This window comes from Pyxicephalus adspersus, chromosome 10 (genome assembly GCF_032062135.1).
Source record: "Pyxicephalus adspersus chromosome 10, UCB_Pads_2.0, whole genome shotgun sequence".
Taxonomy (NCBI): Eukaryota; Metazoa; Chordata; class Amphibia; order Anura; family Pyxicephalidae; genus Pyxicephalus; species Pyxicephalus adspersus.
In genome coordinates, this window is record NC_092867.1 from 51,707,948 (window position 1) to 51,721,441 (window position 13,494).

The 13,494-nt window shown below is 39.2% G+C and overlaps 1 long non-coding RNA gene across 2 annotated transcripts in view; it reads right to left on the reverse strand.

The window, feature by feature from the left end:
* Window positions 1–5,107: 5,107 nt before the first annotated feature.
* Window positions 5,108–13,494, reverse strand: part of LOC140339601 (uncharacterized) — a 33,860-nt gene continuing 25,473 nt past the window's right edge. For both annotated transcript variants that reach the window (XR_011922487.1, XR_011922486.1), the window contains exon 3: window positions 5,108–5,202. This is a non-coding gene — a long non-coding RNA (uncharacterized lncRNA). The remainder of the gene's footprint in view (window positions 5,203–13,494) is intronic.

The following is a 13,494-nucleotide window of genomic DNA, read 5'->3' on the forward strand; positions in this document are numbered from 1 at the left end:
CCCAGCTGTCTCGGTCCATGTTGGAACCAATGACAATATAAATAGAAGATGGAGGATCCTTAAAAATCAGTTTAGGGAGCTAGGTTTCAAGCTGAAGAAAAGGACCTCCAAGGCTATATTCTCTGGAATATTGCCTGTGCCATGCACAACATAGGAAATGTAGAAAGAGCTTAGGCAGCTAAACACATGGCCTTAAGTCCTGGTGTAGAAGGGAAGGGTTTGGGTTCTTAGAGCACTGGGCTGACTTTTCATTGGGGTACAACCTGTATGGTTGATGGTTTGCACCTAAATGAAAGGGGGTCTGCTGTGCTAGGGGAAAGATTTAGGGGAACAGTGGAGGGATATTTAAACTAGGACAGAGGGGGGTGGGACAGGTAAATAAAGTGGCAGAAAGGTTAGTCAGGGGTCAGACACTAGTGGAGGGTGGACTGGGGATAGTTGGGGGGACGGTTATGGATAAATGTATGAAGCTTTCCATGTTACAAACAAACATTGGATTGTGGAGTACTAGTTGTACTGAAAAACAAAATGATTTGGCAAACAAGGATGGTAAATGCAGCAATAGTTTGAAGAGCCTGTTCACCAGTGCTTGAAGTCTAGAAAACAAGATAGGGGAGTTGGAAGCCTTAATGTGTGAAGAGAATTATGACTTAGTTGGCATTGCTGAATCCTGGCTTTGTTCTTCACATGACTGGGCTGTCAATATTCCTGGGTATACTCTCATAAAGACAAAGCCAAACGAAAGGGTGGTGGTGTCTGTCTGTATGTGAGAAGTGATCTGAAAGTGAATGTGAAAGAAGAAATTGCAGAGGGAACAAGCAATGAGTTTAAGGCATTATGGGGGAAGTTAAATGTGGGGTTGAATAACACACAAATAATGATGGAGTCTGCTATAGGCCCCCCAGTGCTAAGGAAGATATAGAAAATCAACTACTAGCACAGACAGAAAAAGCAGCAAAAACTGGAAGTGTTTTAACCTCCTTAGAGGTAATCCCTAGAAAAAAGTTGCTAAAAGCGGTAACCACGATTCACACTCGGGGTAGGTAATCCTGTGGGAGGTAATAGTAAATAGAGCCTTACCTGATCCGCCGGCATCTCGCGTCGTCCATCGCCGTGATCTCCATCTTCTTCTCTTTTCTTCCAGTCGGCTTCTGCATACGATGAGTCACCGGGGAGTTCCCGGTGACGTCGGTGCGTGTGTACGTTGCTGGCTGGTCGGCAGATTAAAAATCCATTTGTATTGCATTCAATACAAAATAACTGTATTGAATGCAATACATTGGATTTATATGTGTAAAAGCAATACATTGTATTATATGTATTTTTTAAAAAAAATTTAAAAATATATTTTTTTAAATATTTTTATATTATTTAAATTTATATATATTATACTCATACTAATATTATACTGTAAAATAAATTTTCATGAAAAACAATGTACCGCTTTTAGACACAAAAAACTGGAAAGAAATGAACCACTGACATTGACTGGAGAAATGGCACTACAGGAACAGCAAAAGGGAGGAAATTTGTGAATTCAAGATAATTTTATGGTACAGTTTATAAAAGCCCCAACTAGAAATTATACTCTGCTGAACCTAGTTCTTTCTAACAATGCAGATCTTATAACAAATGTGCAAATAAAAGAGAATCTTGGTAGCAGTGACCATAATATGATTTCATTTAATGTTAGCTGTAAACAGGAAGCAAAAACAGGAAAGATAAAAACATTTAATTTTAAGAGAGCAAATTTTCCATTATTAGGGGTGGCTCTCTGTGACTTGGACTGGGGGACAATATTATCCTCAAAGAACACAGAACAGAAATGGAAATGTTTCAAGTCTGTTTTACAAAAGCAAACTGAAAAATATATTCCAATGGGTAATACGTTTAAGAGGCTAAAATTAAAACCTATGTGGCTTACAGCTGATGTTAAAAAAGCCATAAGGAACAAAAAAAGGGCATTCCAAAAATATAAAAATGAAGGATCACCTTTAAAACCTATAAAGAATATAACAAAAGATGTAAAAAGGAGATCAAATGTGCAAAACGTCAAATTGAAAGACTGACTGCAAAGGGAAGTAAGGCAAACCCCCCAAAAATATTCAAATATATTATTAGCAAAAAGTTCAGATCTGAGCATGTAGGCCCCTCAAAGGATGTCACTGGGTTGGTAACTGGGGATAAAGACAAGGCAGATTTACTAAACACTTTTTTTAGCCCTGTGTACATGAAGGAAATGTCACTGCCTTAAATGAGTCACAATGGCTCAGAATTGATATGATTGAGAAACAGCTGGGAAAAATTAAGGTTGACAAAACACCAGGACCTGATGGATTACATCCATGTGTCCTCAAAGAGCTGAGCTCAGGTATTTCAAAGCCATTATTTCTAATTTTTAGAGACTCTTTAGTCACTGGGAAGGTACCAATGGATTGGAGTAAGGCCAATGTGGTTCCTATCTTCAAAAAGGGAGCAAAGTCATTACCAGGTAACTACAGACCACTTAGTTTAACGTCCATAGTTGGAAAGTTCTTAGAGAGTTTGATAAAGAACCACATAGAGGTGTTTCTGCTAGAAAATAATATAATAAGTGATAGTCAGCATGCCTTCAAGAAAGACAGAAGTTGTCAAACAAATTTACTCTCTTTTTATGAAGTAAGTAAACAGGTAGACAGTGGAATAGCAGTTGATATAGTGTACATGGAGTTTGCTAAAGCATTTGACACTGTTGCCCACAGACGGTTATTATGCAAGTTAGGGTCGATAGGTTTAGAAAAGTCAATCTGTAAATGGATAGAGAACTGGCTTAAAGATCGCATCCAGAGAGTTGTAATTAATGATTGATACTCTGAATGGTCTAAGGTTATTAGTGGTGTATACCAGGATTCAGTGTTGGGACCTTTACTATTTAACATCTTCATAAATGATATAGAGTTTGGGATTAAAAGTACCATTTCTGTGTTTGCAGATGACACCAAACTATGTAATGGAATTAAGTCCATACAGGATGTCTATATTCTACAAGCAGACCTGGATGTATTATTTGATTGGGCAGCCAAGTGGCAAATGACATTTAATATAGATAAATGTAAAGTTATGCACTTGGGAGCTAACAACATGCATGCTTCATACTGTCTAGGAGGAATACATTTGGAGGAGTCAGAAATAGAAAAGGATCTGGGGGTTCTAGTAGATCATAGACTTAATAACTTAATAATAATAACAAGTTGCAATATCTAAAGCTAGTAAAGTACTTTCTTGTAATAAAAGAGGAATAGACTGCAGAGATGAAGACATAATCCTGCCCCTGTACAAAGCATTGGTCAGACCACATCTGGAATATGCAATTCCAGTTTTGGTCACCAGTTCACAAAAAGGACATTGTGGAATTAGAGAGAGTGCAGAGAAGGGCAACTAAATTAATAAACGTAATGAAGGAGCTCAGCTATGAGGAGAGATTAGCTGAACTGAATCTTTTCTCCCTTAAGAAGAGATGTTTAAGGGGGGATATGATCACCCTGTGTAAATATATAAACGGTCCATATAGAGACCTCTCTTCCCCATTATTCACTTTGAGATCATTACAAAGAACAAGAGGAAACTCTTTGCATCTGGAAGAAAAGAAGTTTAAGCTCTGGATAAGAAAGGGATTCTTCACTGTGAGGTCTGTGAAAATGTGGAATCGGCTCCCTCAGGAAGAAGTTTGAGCAAATACTATAGACTGCTTTAAAAAAAAGCTGGATGTTTTTCTGGATGCACAGAATATAACTGGGTAATAATGCTTAAAAGTAAAAATAACAGTGGCTGTTGATCCAGGGAACATCCGATTGCCTCATGGAATCAGGAAGGATTTTTTTTTCCCCTGTTGAAGCAAGTTGTATCAGGATTTTTTTAGCCTTCCTCTGGATCAACTATGTCTTATAGGGTTTTATATCTGGGATATTTTTATTTCCCTAGTGGTTGAACTTGATAGACCTATGTCTTTTTTCAACCTAACCTACTATGTAACTATGTAACTGGTGAACTCAGCAACACCAAAAGACCTGGACGTCCACGGAAGACAACAGTGGTGGATGATCGCAGAATTATTTCCATGCTGAAGAGAAACCCCTTCACAACAGCCAACCAAGTGAACAACACTCACCAGGAGGTAAGGCCGTATCAATATCCAAGTCTACCATAAAGAGAAGACTGCATGGAAGTAAACACAGAGGGTGCACTGCAAGGTGCAAGCCACTCATAAGCCTCAAAAATAAAACGGCTAGATTGGACTTTGCTCAAAAACATTTAAAGCACAGTTCTGGAAAAAACATTCTTTGAACAGATGAAACCAAGATTTACCTTTATCAGAATGATGGCAAGAAAAAAGTATGGAAAAGGCCTGGAACAGCCCATGATCCAAAGCATACCACATCACCTGTAAAACATGGCAGAGGCAGTGTGATGGCTTGGGCGTGCATGGCTGCCAGTGGCACTGGGACACTAATGTTTATCGATGATGTGACACAGGACAGAAGCAGCTGAATGAATTCTGAGGTGTTCAGTGACATACAGTCTGCTCAAATCCAGCTAAATGCAGTCACATTGATTGGGAGACATTTCATATTACAGAGTTATATCACATATTATGAGTGTGATTACACAAATCTCCAATCTTCAAGGTATCTTGCAAATCTCAAATTATCCCCCGAGGAAGCCTGAAAGGCGAAACGCGTCAGGAACTTAAGATATATTGTTGAGTTTTATGAGCAATTAATTTTTAAAAGAAGGAAATGTAACATTTATTGTGTTATAACAATGACTAATGTCACTGAGACCTGATCTTTAGTTGAAGAATGAAAAATCTTAATGCTGGGCAAATGTATTTTGATAGGAAATAAGCAAGCAAATGCAGACTGGAAGTCTCATAAGTACAATTTATTTGCAAAAATTGTGTTCCTACCCCTTTGTGTTACAATCAAATACGCCAGTCCTGCTTGCAATGAACACATTGGCATAACCAAAGTTTGAGAGTGATCAGTGAGGAAAAAGTGAGGAATCTAGCAACTAGCTGGAATATTTTCTAATTTCTCATTATAGTGAAAGTAGACAAAAACAATAACTGTATACTGAAGTTTTTATTTCTCATTTCAAAACAAATTTCTCGAATCCTCGGTGTTTCTCAGTCAAAGGACACAGGCTTTCCCATGGCATTTGTATCTGTTTTAAGAAAAACAAAAAGGAAATTACATTGCTAACTTGGTTATCACATGACTTTAACTGTGATTACATGGCATGGAATTGCATTAGGAGAACAAGACCCAGCCCTGTTTTTGTTGGCCTGGCACCAAGACACGACAAAAAAAAAAAAAACAGAAACCAGTGTGCAACCCTTTCAGGAGCAGAACTATGTTGGTGTGACTGATGTGATTCTCTTTAGAAGAGAGAAAAGTAAATCAGGTGACAGTCAATAATGTACAAGCAATAGTAGTACACAATCTTTTGACAACTGCACCCCACCAGGTGTCCTTATCTCTAGCAACTGAAGTTCCTGCCCACATGGCTACATATAATCTTGCTGGTATCACACTATTTCCCTTATTGTGAACCAGGAGAGGCTACATTTGACACTTCAGCCCTTCATCAGGTATATATAGGTGTTTTTTTTTGGCTTCAATTCACTTACTTAGAGCAAAAAAGAGGCATTGTCTGTGCAAGAGGATCAGCTTGACAAGTAGACAACAGCAGTTTTCCACAAACTAAATAATTCTTACAGCAATAGTTTTCTTATTTGTAAAGAGAAAAATAAGTCATCTTCCACTGTTGACATTTATTAACTATATAGTTTTCTGGCAACAGTGTTAATCATTTGGCTTCTATGAGATCTATATGTAAAGGTGTGAATTTAACATTCACCAAAACTCTGTGATGGGCAATCCATTAGAGCCGGTAAAACACATAGACCTAGACTATTTTCCACCAGAGAATGCTTGCTGAATATCAGATTCTCTACTTTAAAAAAATAGTTCTGCATATAAAATTAATTTAATTGTAGTATAGAAGTTTAAGAGTTGCTTTTATAGTGTCTCTAGCAGTCAAATCAATAGTATTTTTAAAAAGACTCACTGTTCTGTCATATTCTGATTCTAAAACAAAATACATTTTACCATCTGAATGTTTGTAAATATAGTATGGACTTTTTAAAATGCTAATAGTTGTTAAATCTGTATTATTTCATATGTGTAATACCTTATTAAAGGTGAGGAATTTTAGTTTTACAGACAAACTCTGCAGTCCTAAAAGTACAGTCTGTGGGCAAGATAGGGTCCACTGCTTGCTATTTACTGGTCCTTAAAAAAGAAGAGACCCTGCTTGCTGAGCATTCCTGTATCTGGAAGCATACTTTAGCTTGCACTGTCTGGCAAGGTGGTCTCCTGTCCTTCAACACCAACATAGTCCACATTCTGGCATCAATTGGTAGGCATAAAGTAAAGTAGGTGCCACTAAACACCAATGCCAATGGAGACCTTCCAAATCCTATTGACTCCAAAGACAAGGGCACTGATCACCAATGATTTCACTCTCTGTATCTTACTGACTTCCAACCACCAGCACCAGGACATATTTTACTTCTAATGAACACTGACTGTGAGGCTTTTATTTAACAGATGCAGGCCACTTTTTACTTCTACTAATGGGGATTTTTTCTTGACACTGACCACCTATACCCTGTGTTTTGTGTATACATATACTATGTTTTACTCTTGCCAGCCACTAACGCTTTGGCATATTTTACACCTATTGAACTGACCGTGATGCAGTTTTTTACCTTTACTGACTACTAACCCTGGGAACTATTTACTGTTATTGATCACTGGCACTGGGGTATTTTTTACAATCAATATAGGCAGCGGAGACCTACATTTCCCTAATGATGGGTTTTCTTTCAATTATTTCTGACCCTTATGTATGCATTTTTTCAATTAAATTCTCAAAATCTACCAACAGAGTCTCTTCTTTTCCTACTATTTGCATTGCACCATCCCATTATTTAAGTTTCTAAAAAGTCATGGATCTGAACTTACAAAAATGTAGGCCAAGTAAGGCCAAATTTTGAGCATGCATGCAAGGCTTGAAAACAGAAGTCTTCAGATTTTTCTGGTATAAATTATGAACTTAGTGGACTTTTATACTTTAGCAGGGGTATAATGTTTCCTACATTATTCTACATTTCTGCCCAAGGGCAGCTTTTCAATCTTGCTGCAAGGTATCATGGGAAAATTATATAAATTTCAAAATAGGGAACTGAGAGGGCTTTCTAATTTTAGATTACTTTCTGTTTTTACAGTATCATCAGTTTACTGAATGATTTCACTTAAGACCTGAAGGCAAATATCATGCTAACAAAGACAGATTTTTCAATGTAAACACTATTTCAATTATTACATGTGAGCAAATGTGAGCATTTGTGCAAACTGTTTGTAAAAAAGTGAAACTCAAGGGAAAATGTATAAAAAAAGTTAAACTTGCACGTTAAAAACAATATTTAAATAATGATCTTTCGTCTCTTTTAGCAGGAATTAGTGTCACATTGGACCCAGTAACTCATTTGCTTAAGGATTCGGTCAGAGGTGTCCCTAAACCTATGACAGCGTTTCTTACTCATGTGTTGACAGCAGCCAAGTGGAAATCCACACTTTCCCCCCACTATTTATTATTATTATTATTATTAATATTATTAAACAGGATTTATATAGTGCCAACATATTACGTAGCGCTGTACATTAAATAGGGGTTGCAAATGACAAGCGAATACAGACAGTGACACTGGAGGAGAGGACCCTGTCCCGAAGAGCTTGCAATCTAGTAGGTGGGGGGAATTAACACACAATAAGAAGGGAGATATGTAGTGGTGGGAAATAGTGACGGTTTCAAAAGACAGAAGAAGATGGGTAGGCAGGTTTGAAAAAATGGGTTTTGAGCGCTCTTTTAAAAGAGCAGAAAGTAGGAGCAAGCCGGATAGGACGTGGAAGACTGTTCCAGAGAATTGGGGCAGCTCTAGAAAAGTCTTGTAGCTGTGCATGTGAAGAGGTTTGGAGTGAGGATGTCATTAGTAGGTCATCAAAGGAGCGGAGAGAGCGGCTGGGGGAGTGTTTTTTTTACCAGGTCAGAAATGTAAGTGGGACAAGAACAGTGGAGGGATTTGAAGGCAAAGCACAGGAGCTTGAATTTTTCATTCTAAGGTAAAATGGAAGCCAGTGCAGAGAGCAGCAAAGAGATGCAGCAGAAGAGGAGTGGTGGGAAGGATGGATAAGTCTGGCTGCAGCATTCATATTAGATTGCAGAGGAGAGAGTCAGGTTAGTGGATTACGAGAGAGAAGGATGTTACAGTAGTCCAGACAAAAGATGATATGAGCGTGTACAAAGAGTTTGGTGGTCTCTGGGGACAGGTAGGGGTGGATTTTGGAGATGTTCCATGGGTGAAAGAGACAGGACCTTGAAATGTTCTGAATATGGGGGGTAAATGAGAGGGCAGAACCAAAGGTGACACCAAGACAACGTGCCTGAGGGGAGGGACGAATAACCGTGTTGTTAACAGTTAGAAATATGTCAGGGAGAGATTTGGAATTTGAGGGGGGATGATGATGAGTTCTGTTTTATCCAGGCTGAGTTTCAGAAATCTGTCCATGATGAGATGGCTGACAGGCAGCATGAGACCTTTTCCAGGACTGAGGGAGACAAGTCAGAGGTGGACAGATAGATTTGAGTGTCATCAGCATACAGATGGTACTGTAAGCCAAAGGAGGATATGAGTCTACCAAGAGAGGAGGTGTACAGAGAAAAGAGAACCTGTCCAAGGACTGACCCTTGGGGAACACAAAGAGGGAGGAGAGTGGGAGAGGGGGAGTTATCATTGAAAGAAACATGAAAGAAGCGGTCAGACAGATAGTAAGCAAACCAAGAATGAGCAGTGTCAATGATACCAATGGAGCGCATGATTTGTATTAGAAGAGGGTGATCAACAGTGTCAAAAGCAGAGGAAAGATCAGGGAGAATGAGGAGTAAGAGTAGGAGTGGATCAGAGGGAAAAGGGTCAAGCAGGGAGGTAGTAAATGGAGATGATGAGAGAAGGGAAGAGACTTCGTCCACAGTAACAGGGCTGAGGGAGGCCAGTGATGATTTACAGGTGGAAAGGGTGGGTATGGTTGGAGTGGCCCGGTGAGCAGTGACATCATGTCTGATTTTGTCTATTTTATCTCTAAAGTAATTGGCTATGTCTTGGGCAGAGAAGGTTGTCGTGGGGGGAGCAGGTGTGTGGTTTAGGAGAGAGTCAATTGTTGAGAAAAGGTGGCGTGGGTTGGAAGCTTGGGAGGAAATGACAGCGGAGAAGTAATTTTACTTAGTGACAGTGAGCTCTGTGTTAAAGCTTTGTAGCTTGGCTTTGTAGTCCATGAAGTCAGAGCTGAGGCCAGATTTTCTCCATTTGCGCTCAGCTGCACAGTCTTTTGTAGCTGTTTGGTGTGATTGTTGTGCCAGGGTCGGGGGTTGGCAGGGCTGGGGTAGCGGAAGGTGGCAGGGGCAACTTTATCCAGGACCAAGGAAAGAGAGTGGTTTAACTGGGTGGCAGCTTCATCTGGGGAGGTGATATTGGAGAGAGTGGGGGTCAGGGACCCAAGGCAGTTTGAGAATAGGTTGTGGTCAAGGTTACGGATATCTCTCTGCCATTGACCAGAGCTGGGGTGTGGCAAGGGGGGGGCAGAAGTTCGATGGGTTGAAGGTGATAAAGTTGTGATCAGAAAGGGGAAATGGCGAGTTGCCAAGCAGGGTGAGGTTGCAGAGTTTTAAAAATATTAGGTCTAAAGTGTTTCCGGCTATGTGCATTCAATGAAATTGAACCTGGTAAAAAACAACGACCATCTGGCCTGTCATGGGGAGGGGGGGGGTTTGTTGATAATGTCACGGATAAAGGGGCGGGGAGGAAAACAAAATGATAAATACAAGGGACTAGGCCTTCAAAGGCTAGGGAGAAGGAAACGGTCACCCCCTACGGACAACCTAACCTAGCCCTGACTCCTGACAGTATGAAAATCCCCTGAAGGTGGGAATATTCATACATTTGAACCTAGGCCCTAGTAGCCCTGAATTGCCCTGGGAATAGTGACTGGGCTTGAGACTACTGGTTCCTTCCTTGATGAAAGAACCAGCATCTCCCTAAAGCCTAGTGCAACAAAAGAACAACTAAACACCAAAAGTAGTTCAACTTATCTTAAATAGCAAATGGAGGAGCAGGAAGCTTGAAGAGAACAACACACCAGCTCTTCACATCCCAGAAGTGAATATCAACCGCATAGCATGAAGTGTGAGGCCAGACTAAATGGAGGAGCAGTAATGACCACCAACTGCAGCTGACACAAGGGGTGTGGTCATTACAAACAACAACACAGAAACAAGTAAAAACAAAGAGACTGTCAGATAACCTCAAGTGCAGCTTGTCTTACAGATCTTCTAACCTCAGTCATGGAAGGGACTGTGACAGTGTGGGGCCATTGATGTTCTGTGTGAGTCCAAATAAGAAGGTAATGGAGTGCAGTTTGCCCGAGTAAGAATGGTTGGGCTCATCCACTGCAACAATAAAGTCACCGAGGATAAGAATGGGCAGGTCATGGGAAAGAATGTGTGGGAGCCAAGAGGCAAAATTGTCAGAAAATTGTGATAGTGGGCCGGGGGGGCAGCAGACAACAGCAACACTGAGGGGTAAGAAGCTGAAGAGACGAACAGAGTGGACTTCAAAGAAGGTGAAAATGAGAGAGGGTGGGGTAGGAAGGACTTTGTATGTACAGTTAGGTGAGAGAAGGAGACCCACACCACCTCCTACTTTGTTGCCAGGTCTAGGGGTATGTGTGAAGTGCAGGCCTCCATAAGAGAAAGCAGCAAAGGCAGAGTCAGAGGAGGAAATCCAAGTTTCAGTGAGAGCCAGAAAGTTCAGAGATTTAGAAAGGAGAAGCTTGTGTATGGAGGTTAGATTATTGCCAACAGATTTGGTATTCCATAGACTACCAGAGAGGGGTAAGAACTTATGGGTAAGGTGAATGGGGATGAGGTTAGGAGAAGGGAGTGTTTTAGCAGTAGAGAAAAAAGTTGCAGGAGCAAAGACAGAGAAATCAGGAGGGTGAAGATGCAGAGAAACAATGAGCCTGATTCATCAAGCAGTATCGGAGGTTCTCTCCCGCCCTTCGATCGATTTATCAACCAAATTCCAGGAGCTGGCGTATTCACACGGAAGTTATTATCCAAAATGATCGCTCCACTTGAGACGCACATCCCTAGCAGTTTGACACTGGCGAGCTTGCATTAAAAAGGTCACTGTTCCCCTAAAAAAATATTCTTTCTAACGGCACACATCTTTCACTGCCCTAAAAAAAAAAGGTTTGGCCTGTTCAAATGTTTAAAACATCTATATGAGCTAAGAAATAGGCATATTTTAAAATGAATTATTATTTTCCGTTTAGGCAAGAGTTAACGAGTTCAGCTGTTCTACATAGGTGCCTATCTAACAGCCTCCTGAGCAGAGGAGCCACCTGGTGATATATATTTATTTATATACATATATAATTATATACTTCAATAATTAATATATTTATTCAATATATATTAATTATATATATATATATATATATATATATATATATATATATATATATATATATATATATATATATATATATATACATATATAAAATACTTTAACAATAAATCCTCCTCTACTTTCTTGGAATTTTTTATTTAATTGAATATCTGTTTACTGGTGTACAAATCTAAGGGATCGTTTCAATCAATAGTTATGGAATGTCCAACTGCAAAAAAAAAAAACATTCAATTTTGACAGACTGTGCAAATGCCAATTGCAGGCGAATTTGTATTAGCTGTGCTCTGAATTTTGAGCATATATAAGGATGTTGTCTAACTGGCTTTTTTTCTTTGTCTTTTTCTTTTTTCTTGGAGGGGGGCTGTTGTTTTGTGTGTTATCCTAATTAATCTATGTTGCTGCATTTAAAACTTTGCATTTTTGAAGTCAATGTTAATGCTATGTTATTGTGTTTGTGGCCATATTGTTTGATTGCAATATTTGCCTTTATTACGACTTTTCAATGTTTGTCCTGCATAAAAAGTTTTTTACCCAGTTTTCCATCCTTGATAGGTCTAATTTGCATATTGGTTTGGTAAGTATTTTTTTAATGCAATATTTGTTGGGCCATTTTAAAACTATTTTGGCTTTTTATGGAAGTGTGGGTTTACATGTGTTTTGTTATTTTATATGTTAGCAATTGTTTATTTTGAATAAAGTTAATTCCAAAACGTTGTTGTTGTTTGTTTTTCGGGGGTTTGTTGTTACGTGATCTCCCAGGACATAAAGCTTAAAAAGACAATTGTGATTGTTTTTATCTTGTTCCTTTCCCTGAATTGTTTGAAAGGCTAAAAACAGCACAATTGTCTTAAAACTCAGTTGTTTGATGTGCATAGTTGTGCGCCAAGCTTCAGGAGTGTGATGCGCATAGTTGTTCGCCAAGATTCTATTGGTTGAAAAATGCGCCGCACTTTTGCAGAGAAGGATCATCATTCAGGTAAGTTTTTCTTTTTATGTGTATATTGTTTGTTTAGCTTCATGTGCACTCATGCACGTATGTACAGACATGAGTGCACATAAAGCAAAACATGTATGTATGAATGTATATGTGTGTACATATACCTAGAAATGAGAAATTATAGGAAGAAATAGGCAAAGAGAGCCTTTTTGGCCATATTGCCTAACATGTTTAAAACTGAAAAGATTGACTTTTTCGTCCTACGATTTCTGATGTCATGAGCTTGGCTCCAAGCAACATTCATGGATGATATTGCTTCTGGTTAAAGAAGAAATCCACTTTTATGTGCTTCCACTACCAAGCTGAGGTAAGTAAGTCAATATATATAGTGGGCCAAGGTCTAAAATGCCATTCAAATCTGCAAAAACACCCTGAAGGGATGGAAAAGCAAGAAAATCTTTGGCACAAACTGGATTTGTCCCTGGAAGTTTGATATACTAGTACTATTTGTTTTGTGTAAACACCTAAATAATGCATACCCTCCAGTATTTAATGAGCAAAATTAAGTTGAGCAATAACACAACATCTAGCCATTTCCAAGAGTGCCTGACCCTGCTTGTGAGCTTGGCAATCGATGTGGTTTGATGTGCTTGGCAACCTGGACCTCCTTCCATTACCATCAGGTGTGTTAGAATGAGTATGCAACTCAGCTGGACAACTAATTCACAACCAGTTTGGACAGAAAGTGGAGGAGTTGTGTGGCAGCAAATCAACAAGAGTGCAAACGTCAGACTATTTAAAAAAAGAAAAAACAATGACAATTTATTCAGAAAAGGACTATGTACATAATACATTCAAATACCAATATGTGACAATGGGACAAAAAGCAACAAGGGGGGTCAAGTAGCAGTTTGGAGTGGAAACCATG